Source organism: Bufo gargarizans, chromosome 10 (assembly GCF_014858855.1).
Source record: "Bufo gargarizans isolate SCDJY-AF-19 chromosome 10, ASM1485885v1, whole genome shotgun sequence".
Lineage (NCBI taxonomy): Eukaryota > Metazoa > Chordata > Amphibia > Anura > Bufonidae > Bufo > Bufo gargarizans.
In genome coordinates this window covers 71,877,954-71,891,914 of record NC_058089.1, presented here as the reverse complement: position 1 = coordinate 71,891,914, position 13,961 = coordinate 71,877,954, and the positions used below count along the sequence as shown (strand labels likewise).

General features: G+C 42.1%; 1 long non-coding RNA gene across 1 annotated transcript in view; it reads left to right on the top strand.

Annotated features, from left to right (window-relative positions):
* Positions 1–2,010, top strand: part of LOC122920134 — a 37,617-nt gene extending 35,607 nt beyond the window's left edge. The window contains exons 2-3 of the long non-coding RNA XR_006386881.1: positions 1,473–1,553; positions 1,626–2,010. This is a non-coding gene — a long non-coding RNA (uncharacterized LOC122920134). The remainder of the gene's footprint in view (positions 1–1,472; positions 1,554–1,625) is intronic.
* The last annotated feature ends 11,951 nt before the right edge of the window (positions 2,011–13,961 follow it).

Genomic DNA, 13,961 nt, shown 5'->3' with positions numbered 1-13,961 from the left:
TCAGACGTCCGCATGATTTTTACGGATACATGGATCGGATCCACAAAACACATGCGGACGTCTGAATGGAGCCTTACAGGGGGGTTATCAATGACAGGGGGGTGATCAGGGAGTGTATATGGGTGATCACCCGCCTGTCATTGATCACCCCCTGTAAGGCTCCATTCAGACGTCCGCATGTGTTTTGCGGATCCGATCCATGTATCCATGGATCCGTAAAAATCATGCGGACGTCTGAACGGAGCCTGACAGGGGGGTGATCAATGACAGGGGGTGATCAGGGAGTGTATATGGGTGATCACCCGCCTGTCATTGATCACCCCCCTGTAAGGCTCCATTCAGACGTCCGTATGCTTTTTGCGGATCCGATCCATGTATCCGTGGATCCGTAAAAATCATACGGACGTCTGAACGGAGCCTGACAGGGGGGTGATCAATGACAGGGCGGTGATCAGGGAGTTTATATGGGGTGATCATGGGTGATCAGGGGTTTATAAGGGGTTAATAAGTGACCGGGGGGGGGGGGTGTAGTGTAGTGTGGTGTTTGGTGCGACTCTACTGACCTACCTGAGTCCTCTGGTGGTCGATCCTAACAAAAGGGACCACCAGAGGACCAGGTAGGAGGTATATTAGACGCTGTTATGAAAACAGCGTCTAATATACCTGTTAGGGGTTAAAAAATTTGGATCTCCAGCCTGCCAGCGAGCGATCGCCGCTGGCAGGCTGGAGATCCACTCGCTTACCTTCCGTTCCTGTGAGCGCGCGCGCCTGTGCGCGCGCGTTCACAGGAAATCTCGCGTCTCGCGAGAAGACGCGTATATGCGTCCAGGAGGAATAAAGCAACCACCTCCCGGATGCATATACGCGTACAGCGGTCGGGAGGTGGTTAATTTGCTTTCACACTGTGGCTCCCAATAATATTAATGCCCCCATTAGTGCCCCCCAGTAATAGTAATGCCCTCATTAGTGCACCCCAGTAATAGTAATGCCCCCATTAGTTCCCCTGTAATATTAATGCCCCATTAGTGCCCCCAGTAATTTTAATGCCCCCATTAGTGCCCCGTAGTAAGAGTAATGGCCCAATTAGTGCCCCCCCCAGTAACAATAATGCCCCCATTAGTGACCCCCAGGAAGAATAATGCCTCCATTAGTGCCACCAGGAAGAATAATGCCCCATTAGTGCCCCCCGCAATAATAATGTCCCCCATTATTGCCTACAGTTAGAATAATGGCCCCATTAGTGCCCCCAGTTAGAATAATGGCCCCATTAGTGCCCCCAGTTAGAATAATGCCCCCATTAGTGCCCCCAGTTAGAATAATGCCCCCTAGTTAGAATAATACCCCCATTTGTGCGCCCAATTAGAATAATGTCAGGACCCAATTCATAGCGAAATGCAATGAAGGGAGCACATGGTTCCGTTCATTGCTTCGCATATAATTATTAAATAAAGTTATTCATTATCTGATAATAGGTGTCTTTGTCCAATGGGAGGATCCTGGTCTGGCATGAGACAGATGATCTTCATCCTATTGGAGGAGAGTCTTAACGGATGGTAAGTGAACCTATAAAAGAAAAGAGTTAACATTTAATGCTCATTCTCATAAGAAATCTTCAATCAAAGCAGAAAGGAAGAAAGCAAGCAGAAAGCCAAGGAGGCGAAGACTGGCCAAGAAGATGCCTCAATATTAAACATTACCCCAAACATCGGAATCAAGGATCATCTATTACAGCCTGCTATGCAGAGAAAAGCTCGAGCTCGGAGCTAATTGATTTAACAGGCGCAGTGACGATTACCTGTGTGAAGTTGGCACCCCATGTTCTTAAATTTCCAAAAGAAACACACTATTCGTATGTGCTGCATTTGTGCTGGTTTGTGCCGCAAAAATGAGCGTTTGTGCCGCTTCGGTTCCTGGGATATTGCGCGTAAAATTTTTATGAAGCCCCGCCCACTTTCCACCCTATGTTCTTAAATTTCAAAAATAAATACACGATTTGTTTGTGCTGCAAAAATAAACGTTTGCACCGCTTTGAAAAAAATATACCATTTGTTTGTTCCGCAAATCACTGTAACTGATGCATGGATAAAAGGAGAGAAAAATAATTGAAAAAAACAGGCTAACCATAGCAATTTTATAATAAGAAAAATGTATAAATTGTTCCTTACTAGACCCCATACTTCATTTCCTGCTTCTGATGCCCCTCCCCTATGCTGGGCACTTTCAGCACCACACACTGTACCTCGGAGAAAGGCATAAGCAAATGTATGCTTAACAAATTGACTTCTAGCTGAGAGACTCCAGGGAAAATCCAGTGTACCTAGTTATTGTAACTAATAATGTGCTAAACTGGCTTGGTGGATATCTGAAACACTATTACCTGAGCAAAGAAACTTTACTGTCTACAAGGATTGTTACACACAGGTAGTAGTATCTGTTTACAATATGGGGTGAACGTGCTGTATAGTCTTCTGTGAGATGTTGCAAAACTATAACTCCCAGCATGCCCAAACAGCCGTTGGTGGTATGGGCATTTTGTAACATCTGGAGGGCCACAGTTTGGAGATCACTGTGGCCCTTCAGATCCCTGCCACATGCTACTGCCGTATACACCCACCGCTGTCTCCCCTGCATATTCCCCGCTCTGCCCAGACCGGGATGGGCGGACAGAGCAGGGGAAATTCATTTTCAATATCCTGCACCCCCCCCCCCCCCTTTCCCCGTGCGATTGGTCGGTTGCTCCAATCGAACAATCGCAGGGGATAGGAGGAGGTCACGGTGGCACCTCTGCCACCTCCTCTTATTCTGTCCAAGACAGCACCAATCCACCTTATTTTCCAGGCTATCGGGTCACCAGAATTGACCGTCCAATCACAGGATCGCCATTGGAAGGGGGGGTCTCAGGAACCCCATGGGCGATGACAGAAAGGCCTTATCTGCCATCACATTATGTCTGACATTTATCATTGTCTTCATCAGGTTTTTTTGTCTAGAAAAAGCGCAAACAGGGTTTATTTGCACCTTTTCAAATAGACAATTCTGCAGTTCTTGGCCTGCAGGGACTCTTTTCACTTTTGTCGATGCAGCGCAATGGGTCATTTGCCCATTTGACAAAAAGGTGCAGTTTGGGGCGCAATGGGCCATTTAGAACAAAATGTACACCAGGTACAGGTAGGTGTGCGTCTAAGTTCTACACTTTCTACAACCAGTTTGCCTTCATAAAGTTCCACACTGCGCCAAATTCACCACATAGCCTGCGCCTTTTTGATAAATAAGGTGCAAGAAAGTCACACTTTACACACAAAAAAGAGGGTAGAAAACTCTACAATAGAGATATATTGATGCATGTCGGCCTATGTGCTTCTATATTTCTATGCACATACTATAAGACTAGCGTTCCGCCTATTCTGCTGCATGGGGTTTATTCATTGAAAAAACACTGGGGCCAGATGTTAGCTGTTCTTCAGTAGGGAAGTGCAACAAGCCATATCCACACAGCGTTTTTTTATTTGGTGTTTTTAATCCTTTTGTCGTTTTTTGGCGTTTTTTCCGGAAAATCTTGGTGTTTTTCTCCCATAGAAGTATATGGGAGTGAAAAAACGCCATGTTGGTTTTAACATTGACTTTTTAGTGATTTTTATTCTTTCTTCTACTTTTGGACAAAAGTACTGCAATTCCCATCATAGAAAAGACTCTTCCATGATGGGAGGTGTAGTCCAAAGGCTGAGGGAAAGATCACAGCAGGTCTCACTCCTGAGACCTGCTGCGATCCGAACTTATTAACTGTATAAGCATTAATTCTCTATTCTCCACTACTGATTTCTGTCACAATTCCTAATACCTGTCGGGAGCTCTGATTGGTCAGTACCTATTCACCAATCACAGCTCCCGGCGGGATTATGAATTGTGACAGAGATCAGAAACAGTGAATGAATGCCACCGGTTTATACAGTTAATACGTTCTGATTGCAGTGGGTCTCAGGAGTGAGACCTGCTGCGATCTGTTCCTCAGCCCCTGGACTACAACTCCCACCATGTAAGAGTATCTTGCATGCTGGGAGTTGTAGTACTTTTGACAAAGATTTTAAAAAATATATTTTTATGTGTCCCTAACCCCTTGTGCTATAACTCCCGTCATGAAACAGAGTCTGTTGCATGATGGATTGTAGTACTTCAAAAATATTAATAAAAGAAAAATATTCATACTCTCTTTTTGGGGGAAAAAAACTGCCAAATGAGCCAAAAAATGCAATTTCCACACAAAGGCAAAAACTTTTTTTTTCTGGCGTTTTTTCCAAGATAAAAAACTCAGTGGAGTCCTAGCCTTATAGTACCGTAGTTTTCAGTGTATGTGCTACTTCAGAGCATTGTTTACTATGATTACTATAAATTAAGCTCTTGACTATAGCCAATGAGTGTCGGTTGCTTTCAGCAGCTGGCACTCATTTTTAGGGTATGTACACACATAGTAATATGCTGCTGGAAATCCACAGCATATGCTACTCGATAATTTTCCATATATTACACTGAATGTAAATAATGAAACTAAAAAAAAAAACATTTTTGTTTCTATCAGATGCCCAGGCAGCCGGTCTGTGAATATGATGGCATTATAAATGTCATCTGTGCTTCAAGGGAAAAAATTATTATAGGACATGCAATAGCATTCCCTTCTGAAAAAGTATGGGTAGACTTGTGTCAAAAATGTAATAACAAAATTTCCCCCAAAAACCTTTACACGTTTGTAAAGACGCACCGACACAATGTATGGCAAGCCCTTGGTCTGTACAAAGATGTCACAAACATCCCAAAACAACCTTCCAACAGTGACAGCTCAGAAGGAACAGAGAGTCATTCATCCGTTCAGTGATATGACATTCAGTTTCAGTTCAGTCTTTCTTTTCAGAGCTGGATCAAAATTTGGTCTGAAAAAGTCATTTACAATGACCAATCTATGCATGCTAATACAAGAGAATACACAGTCTTACAACCTGGTGCATGGACTTACAAATTGAATGAGGAGATTTGGAAAAATATCAAGTCATCGTGCACACTTAAATTTAGGAGGCAAAGGTTTATCCAAATGGTGTATCTCACTACATAGATATAATAGGGTGCTGCACAGAGAGTGGTGCACAACTATCCATAAAAGTTGAAGAAATACCAGAGATTGCCAAGGCGGTAGTGCTTAAAGGGGTTCTGCACTTTCAATTAACTGATGATCTATCCTCTGGATAGATCATCAGCTTCTGATCGGCGGGGGTCCGACACCCGGGACCCCCGCCGATCAGCTGTTTGAGAAGGCAGCGGCGCTCCAGCAGCGCCGCTGCCTTCTCACTGTTTACCGCCGGGCCGCCCGCCCACTGACGTCACGACTTGTATCAACTAGAGTGGGCGCGGCTAAGCTCCATTCAAGTGAACAGAGCTTAGCCGCGCCCACTCTAGTTGATACAAGTCGTGACGTCAGTGGGCGGGCGGCCCGGCAGTAAACAGTGAGAAGGCAGCGGCGCTGCTGGAGCGCCGCTGCCTTCTCAAACAGCTGATCGGCGGGGGTCCCGGGTGTCGGACCCCGGCCGATCAGAAGCTGATGATCTATCCAGAGGATAGATCATCAGTAAATTGAAAGTGCAGAACCCCTTTAAGTGCATGATCTGAAATATTGATGACAGTCTCCACACAAGAAAATCAAAACGTAAATTATCAGGAGAAGAAGGGTGTCGAAAGAACTCTGGGAAGGACAAAACCAAGCACATGTATGGCAAGCAGCTGAGGCTTACAAAAGTATGGATGTTGGTGACTCTGAGCCTAGCCATCTACCAAATCTAGCAACATTAAGAAAAGCCAAGCAAGAGATTGGCGGCAGAGAGTTAATGTGCAAGGACCCAATACTTTCATTACATCTCCTGAAATATAGTGTTCCTCAGGTTGGAAGCATATACAACATTGGTCTGGATAAGTTTTTTTTTGCCATTATTGGACCCCATTTCAGATTTTCAAAGAACTTGGGTTCCTATGTAAGTTTTGATGCAACAGGTTCAGTAGTGATAAAACTAAAAATACCTGTTGGCATTTCTGGACACATCTTTTTGTACCAACGGGTTTTGTGTCCATGTGGAGATCATATCCCAGTAGTACAGATGCTTTCTGAGAGCCATACTATTTATTTCATAGCACAATGGCTGACAGAATGGAAACAAGCAGGTGCTACTATTCCAAAGGAAGCAGTCTGTGATTTCTCCCTCGCTTTGCTTGGAGCTCTAGTTAAGGCTTTCACCCCTTACCCAGACTTGAAGACATATATAAATGAGTGTTTTGGTGTGTTGACTAGGAATGTCAACAGGGTTATAAAGGAAAATAATAGCATTCTTAATACAGAATGATCAGTAAATTAGGGCTGGAGGGGTTAAAAAAAATAAAAAAAAATTAAACTCACCTCATCCACTTGTTCGCGTAGCCCGGCTTATCTTCTGTCTTCTTCTTTGATGACCTGGGAGGAAAAGGACCTTTGATAACGTCACTGCGCTCATCACATGGTCCATCACATGATCCATCCCCATGCGGCAAACTCTCATTTTTGCGGCAGAAACCAGCACAAATGGAGCACAAACGAATGGTGTATTTCTTTTTGAAATTTAAGAACATGCTCATTTTTACGGCACAGCACTTTTCCTTTCTTAAGTCCTCCATTCAAAACTCCAAAAGAGGGATTTGTTTTTCCTTCAACAAAAACTAATGCAAATGGACTTCAAATTGTAAATATAGACACAAATGCACCTTTTGCAACGGATTCCACCCAGTTTTCAAGTGTTTAAAAAAACACGGCTTTTCATCTAACCCCAATTCTACAAAATAAATCTACAACAGAAACAGTGATACCAGTGAGAATTTAAAAATTATTTCCTTGGTTAAAATCTTATCCAAAAACAAACATAATGATGGCTAAATTGCTATATTATGGTTTCAAATTCAGTTTTTACATACCTGAACTTACTGGATCTAGTTGCAAATGGGTTGAAAATCTCAAATCTGTTAAAAAGAATATAAATATTGTTAAGGAAAAAAATGTTAGCGAAATTCATGCTGGTAGAGTAGCTAGTCCTTTTTTTACCCCACCTTTTGAAAAATTTTTGACTTTCACCATTAGGTTTAGTTCCGAAAAAAATTATAATTCTTTTAGGTTAAGCCACAATCTCTCTTATCCAAAAAATGGTTCTTTAAACGATCAAATAAATAAAGACATAGCTTCTGTTTCCTATGCCTCTTTTGATCAAGCATTCATTTTACTTAAAAATGCTGCGCCTATGCTTTACTTGTAAAATAAAAAAATTTGTGTTCTGTATACGGTCCGTATACGGAACCATTTATTTCAATGGTTCCGCAAAAAAAAAACTGATGTGTTCCGTATGCATTCCATTTCCGTATTTCCGTTTTTCCGTTCCGTTGAAATATAGAGCTTGTCCTATATTTGGCCGTAAATCACGGGTCGTGGCTCCATTCAAGTCAATGGGTCCGCAAAAAAACGGAACACATACGGAAATGCATCCGTATGTCTTCCATTTCCGTTCCGTTTTTTTCTGAACCATCTATTGAAAATGTTATGGCCAGCCCAATTTTATCTATGTAATTACTGTATACTGTACATGGCATATGGAAAAACGGAACGGAAAAACGGAACAACGGATCTGTGAAAAACGGACCGCAAAAAACTATAAAAGCCATACGTTCGTGTTAACTAGGCCTAAATCTGCTTTTCACCTACTACCAATACATCCTTCTGGTTATAATTCTCTTGGATTTCAATTAGAAGGATTATATTTTTATGACAAAGCTCAATGGGATTTACTCTTTCTTGTTTCTACTTTGAAGCTTTCGCTACCTTTTTACAATGGGTAGTCGAAACAAAATCTATTGGAGGAAGAATAATTCATTACCATGAAGATTATTTATTCATCATCAAATTTGGTTCTCCAGAATGTTTATTCCTTTTAAACAAATTTTAACAGGTAGCAGAGAATTTTAACATCCCTTTAGCCATAGAAAAAACTGTTCTTCCAACTCATATTCTAACATTTTTAGGTGTTACCATAGACACAATAAAAATGGAATTTAGAATTCCTCTTGACAAATTATTAAAGATTCAATCTACTATTTCTCAAGTATTGTCTCTTCAAAAAACTACTTTAAAAGAACTTCAGTCTATTTTAGGTCCATTAAGTTTCATTTCTAGGGTAATCCCGATGGGAAGAGTTTTCTCAAAAAGACTATACACTGCCACAAAAGGCAAAAAATTGACCTAAGAATTTGGTATGAATTCCTGACCTCTTTTAACGGTAATGTAACAATGGCAGCAGGCAGCCGCCAGCGTGCAGCGCATCCTGCTATGTACCGCAGTCGAACTGCACACAAGGCTCCTCCTCTCCGCTGCAGGCTCCGGACCTGCTTTCCTGCACTGTTGCAGGCAGCGACAGCTTCAGTTGCACCTTGTCGGTGCGGCACGCGTCCTGTTTCTTTAAGGGTTCGTGCACGCCCCTGATTCCACCTTCTCTCCAATCCCAGCCAGGCACCACCTTTATAAGGGTGCTTCCCCCTCCTGTGATGCCTGAGCAATATATGTAGTTTTCTACAGCGAAGGTTCCAGCTCGTAGTTCATGTTGTTATCCTGCTTCCGACCATAGCCTGTATCCTGACCTTGTCTCTACCTGATCCTCCTGTACCTCGCTGCCCTGAAGTGTATGATTCGGATTGTCGGCCACGCCTCTGTCTGCTGTTCAGCTTCTTACACCTGCTGCATATGAGCTATTCAGCTTTGCTGTTCTAACATCTCCAGCTCTGATTAATCACTAGCTCAGCCTGCTTCATCTGACTCTGCTGCTGCACTTCTTCCATCCAGCGACAGCTTGCTCCACCTGCCTGTATCCCCAGTGCTTGCACCAGGGTGTTCTAGCCTGCTTGGCCAGCTGCCACTTAAGCGGGACCACTCTTGGAGCGGGATAAAGGGTGAAGACCAGGGGAACACTTAGATTCCGCTCCCAAGTTTGGCCCAAAGCCAAACCGGTAAGTGGCACAGCGGGTCCACACCCGTTGGAGCGTTACAGGTAACAATATTTGGCAACAAGATTTCTTAGAGTCTGATGCTGCTGGTTCTGTTGGTTATGGAGCATATTATAAACCTTTTTGGTCTACCAGTGTTTGGCTTAAAAAAATTGATAGCTATGGGTTTAACTAACAACATCATTTTTCTAGAACTTTTTCCAATTCTGGTTTCTTTATTTATTTGGAAAGAACAATTTTCTAACAAACACATTTTGCTTTTTGTGGACAATAAGGAGTAGTCTTCACTATTAATTGCTTATCTTCGAAATCCGTAACAAAAATTGTACGACATATAGTTCTATCTTGTCTGGTTAATATTTGGTTAAATGTAAAATTAAAATAAAACAATAAAAAGTTCACCACTGTGTTACTGCTTATTTCGTCAGCGTTGCAGACCTCTGTGTGGGTTCAATTCATATTAACCAGTAATTCATTTAATATAGTGGTCGCACTGCCACATTCAGTATTTAACTTCTGAATGTAGGTTATTATACGACTCTCTTCTCTTCTAGTGCAGCCGAACGTCCGAGTTTCAACAGAGGATAGTCCTTGTCATTGGATTTTAGAGGTTGGAGCACATAGTTTAGGTCCATCAACATTCCATTAATCAATAGGATTTTTATTAAATTCATTGGTGGCCAGTGCGGCCCCCCTTCCTCCCTCCCCTGTATTAAATTTATTGGTGGCCAGTGCGGCCCCCTCGGCCCCCCTCCCCTGTATTTATTTCATTGGTGGCCAGTGCGGCCTCCCCTCTCCCCCCCATCATTAGTGGCAGCGGAGAGTTCCGATCGGAGTCCCAGTTTAATCGTTGGGGCCCCGATCGGTAACCATGGCAACCAGGCCGCTACTGCAGTTCTGGCTGCCATGGTTACGTAGCAATTTTAGAAGCATTATACTTACCTGTGCTGTCTGTGACCGGTCGGGCGCTCCTCCTACTGGTATGTGAAAGGTCTGTGCGCCGCATTGCTTATAGCACAGACCTGTCACGATCGGAACTCTCCGCTGCCACCAATGATGAGGGGGGAGAGGGGAGGCCGCACTGGCCACCAATGAAATAAATACAGGGGAGGGGGGCCGAGGGGGCCGCACTGGCCACCAATAAATTTAATACAGGGGAGGGAGATAGGGGGGCCGCACTGGCCACCAATGAATTTAATACAGGGGAGGGAGGGTCCGGCCGCACTGGCCACCAATAAATTAAAAACTGGGGAGGGTCTGCCCCCTGCTGTCTGGCAGCACCTGATCTCTTACAGGGGGCTATGATACGCACAATTAACCCCTCAGGTGCGGTAAGAGATCGGATGCTGCCAGGCAGCAGGGGGCAGTCATGTACACAGTTCTTAGTATATTCTAACTTGAAGCGTCCCCATCACTATGGGAATGCCTCTGTGTTAGAATATATTGTCGGATTTGAGTTTTCACGATGTGAAAACTCAGCTCTGAAAAAGCTTTATGCAGACGGATCTGCGGATCCATCTGTGCTAAATTAGCCTACGGACACGGACGCGGATGGCAATCTTGTGTGCCTCCGGGTTTTTTCACTGACCCATTGACTTGAATGGGTCCGTGAACCGTTGTCCATCAAAAAAATAGGACAAGTCCTATTTTTTGATGGACAGGAAACACGGATCACGGACCCGGATGACAAACGGTGCATTTTCCAAGTTTTCAACGGACCCAAGTCAATGGGTCCGCAGAAAATCACGGGAAACGGAACAACGGACACGGATGCACACAACGGTCGTGTGCATGATGCCTAAACCTCATCCCTTCATATATAACAATAAAACATAAACCAAATCTCTCTATATCTCTCTATAATCTATGCTTCAATGTATCGTTGGTGTGATCCCATCTACATAACGCTATTCTATAATTCCACGTCTTTTCCTCCAAGTGGTGTCTTTAAACCAATGGGGTTCTACTCACACCCGACATCATTCCCCATTCACAAAAACATTAAACCATTATCACGTGGTGTTGTTAAACCAATGGGGTTCTACTCACGCATGGGGTTCTACTCACGCCCAACGTCATTCCCCATTCACAAAAATATTAAACCATTAACACGTGGCCAATTGTAGCCAATGAAACTCTTTTTCAAACCGATCCACCCCATGCTCATGCTGCCTATCTTCCTTATTCATCAGGTTTGTAACTATTCCATCAAACATTGTTTTAAATTGAAATCCATGTTTAATCCATCGGGTTGTAGAGAACTCATTCTATATATCTACTCTACTTCTCGGCGGTTGATATTCGATCCCCTCCTCTCCTGTTCAGTTTTAATTTTTCAATCCCCGCAAACCACAACCTTTTCGGATTTTTTCCATGCATTTTTTTCCAGGCCTTTTTTTGTATTATTCACATGTTCCTGAATCCTTGTCTTAGTTTGCGCATTGTCCTTCCAATGTAATGTAGCCCACATGGGCATATTAACTGATACACTACTCCCATATGTTCACAAGTTATTTCCTTAATGTCAAAGGTTGCACCGCTCTTCAATGTTACTTTTACTTTATTTTTAATCTTTTTTTCCTCAATGGTGCGATTTATGCATGCAATGCAGAACCCGCACAATGTGAATTGATTTTTTTCTTTCTTATCAACCTTTGTGGGGATATGATTATGCACCAACTCATCACATAGGTTAGGCGCTTTTTGATACAACACTATTTTTGTGCATGAGAACAAGATTAAAACCAAAACCTTTTTTAAACCTACCGATGTCAATGGATACATTGACACAACTAGCTGTCATCATGGCCCTTGGTTAAATAATATTCCCAAAGGATAATATATGCGTATTTATAGGAATTGTACAGATACAGATGATTATAGGGAACAGTGTAAAATCCTACAGGAACGCTTTGTAGAAAAAGGCTATGATGCAAATAAGTTGAAAAAAAATTAGTGAGAATGTGGAAGCCAGCGGTAAGGAAATAAGAAATAGAGCAAATAAGGAAGAAAAAGATTATAGATTTACCTTCTTCACCCTGTTCAGTGCTATCAATGGGCCAATCAAAAACACTTTGCGGAAAAATTGGTCAGTCTTGAAGAATGACTCCATATTGGAGGTGGTTATTCCGGAAAGACCAGAAGTGTTGTATCAAAAAGCGCCTAACCTACGTAATGAGTTGGTGCATAATCATATCCCCACAAAGGTTCATAAGAAAGAAAAAAATCAATTCACATTGTGCGGGTTCTGCATTGCATGCAGAAATCACACCAATGAGAAAAAAAAAGATAAGAAATGTACAGAAAGTAACACCGAAGAGCGGTGTAACCTTTAATATTAAGGGTTAAATAACTTGGGAACATATGGGGGTAGCGTATCTGTTAATATGCCCATGTGGGCTACATTACATTGGAAGGACAATGCAAAAACTTAAGACAAGGATTCAGGAACATGTGAATAATATAAAAAAAGGCCTGGAAAGTCATAGCGTGTCCATGCATTTAAAAAAAATGCATGGAAAAAATCTAAAAGGCTTGTGGTTTGCAGGGATTGAAAAAGTGAAACTGAACTGGAGAGAAGGGGATCCGGTAGCTAATATCAACCGCCGAGAAGTAGAGTAGATATATAGAATGAGTTCTCTACAACCCGATGGATTAAACATGGATTTCGATTTAAAACAATGCTTGATGGAATAGTTACAAACCTGATGAATAAGGAAGATAGGCAGCATGAGCATGGGGTGGATCGGTTTTGAAAAAGAGTCTTATTGGCTACAATTGTCCACGTGTTAATGGTTTAATATTTTTTGTGAATGGGGAATGACGTTGTGCGTGAGTAGAACCCCATTGGTTTTAAATGTGAATATGAATTGAAGTTTTTATATTTGGCATGAATATATTATGTTTGAATTAAAATATATTTATTTTTATGTATTTTTATATATTTATGAGGGGTTTATTATTTAACCCCTACCCATATAAATAGAACGCCCAATTAAGGGTGTAACATTCGCCCCTGATGAAGCTATTCTGGCGAACATAGATTATTGTTCACATTGTGGCAGGCACAGCACTATGAAGTGCCTTTTGCGCTGTGACATTAAAATAATTTTGATCTCTCTGACTTTTAGTCTAACCAGACTGTCTATTACTCTGTAATTCCTCTAGCGCCGTTCTATGGAAACCGTAGGTTTAAAGAGCACACCAAATGCTTCAAATTACTTATTTATTAACTTTAACTTTTCTTCATATATAACACTGCCGCCTCCGCAGCAGATAGTCCATGTACATAACACAAGTTGAAAAGATGTCACAAAATGGTGGTATGATTAAGATGGTGGTTCAACTGTTCAATCTTGTCATTCAGCATAAAATTGTGGATATATTTCTCTCTTGAGTATCTGTACTCTCACTTTAAGTTATTTAGGCACTTTATGATCTCTCTGAGAGGTTTATCTGAGGTGTAACTAATAGTTCTACTTGCAGTATGCAGTTAGCAGTGACTATTTGCAGATTGGTTGAGTATGATCTGTATGGTTGTATGCAATTTGGATAGTATTATGGAATCTGAATGCTTGCAATTGTATGCTTGCAATTTGTATTTGCAATTTGGTGGAACTATTTTGGCCTTTTGTTCCCATAAAAACACAGCTCTCAGTGGAGTGAATGTCTCTTCAGTTCCTGTCTCTGGTGAATAAGGATTTAAGCAGCAGGCTGCGTGTGAGGCTGGCTGTGATTGGTGAAAAATCTTGCTGTGTGAGAAACTGGCTGTGATTGGTCTAGACTTCTGGCCAGCAACAACAACAGTTTAACACTATGCTTTCTGTTGTTTCTGCTGTGTCGCTGAGCTTATCTTACATTGAAAAATTAATCTTTTTCTGCTTCTGTTAACATAAAATATAACAGTCATATGA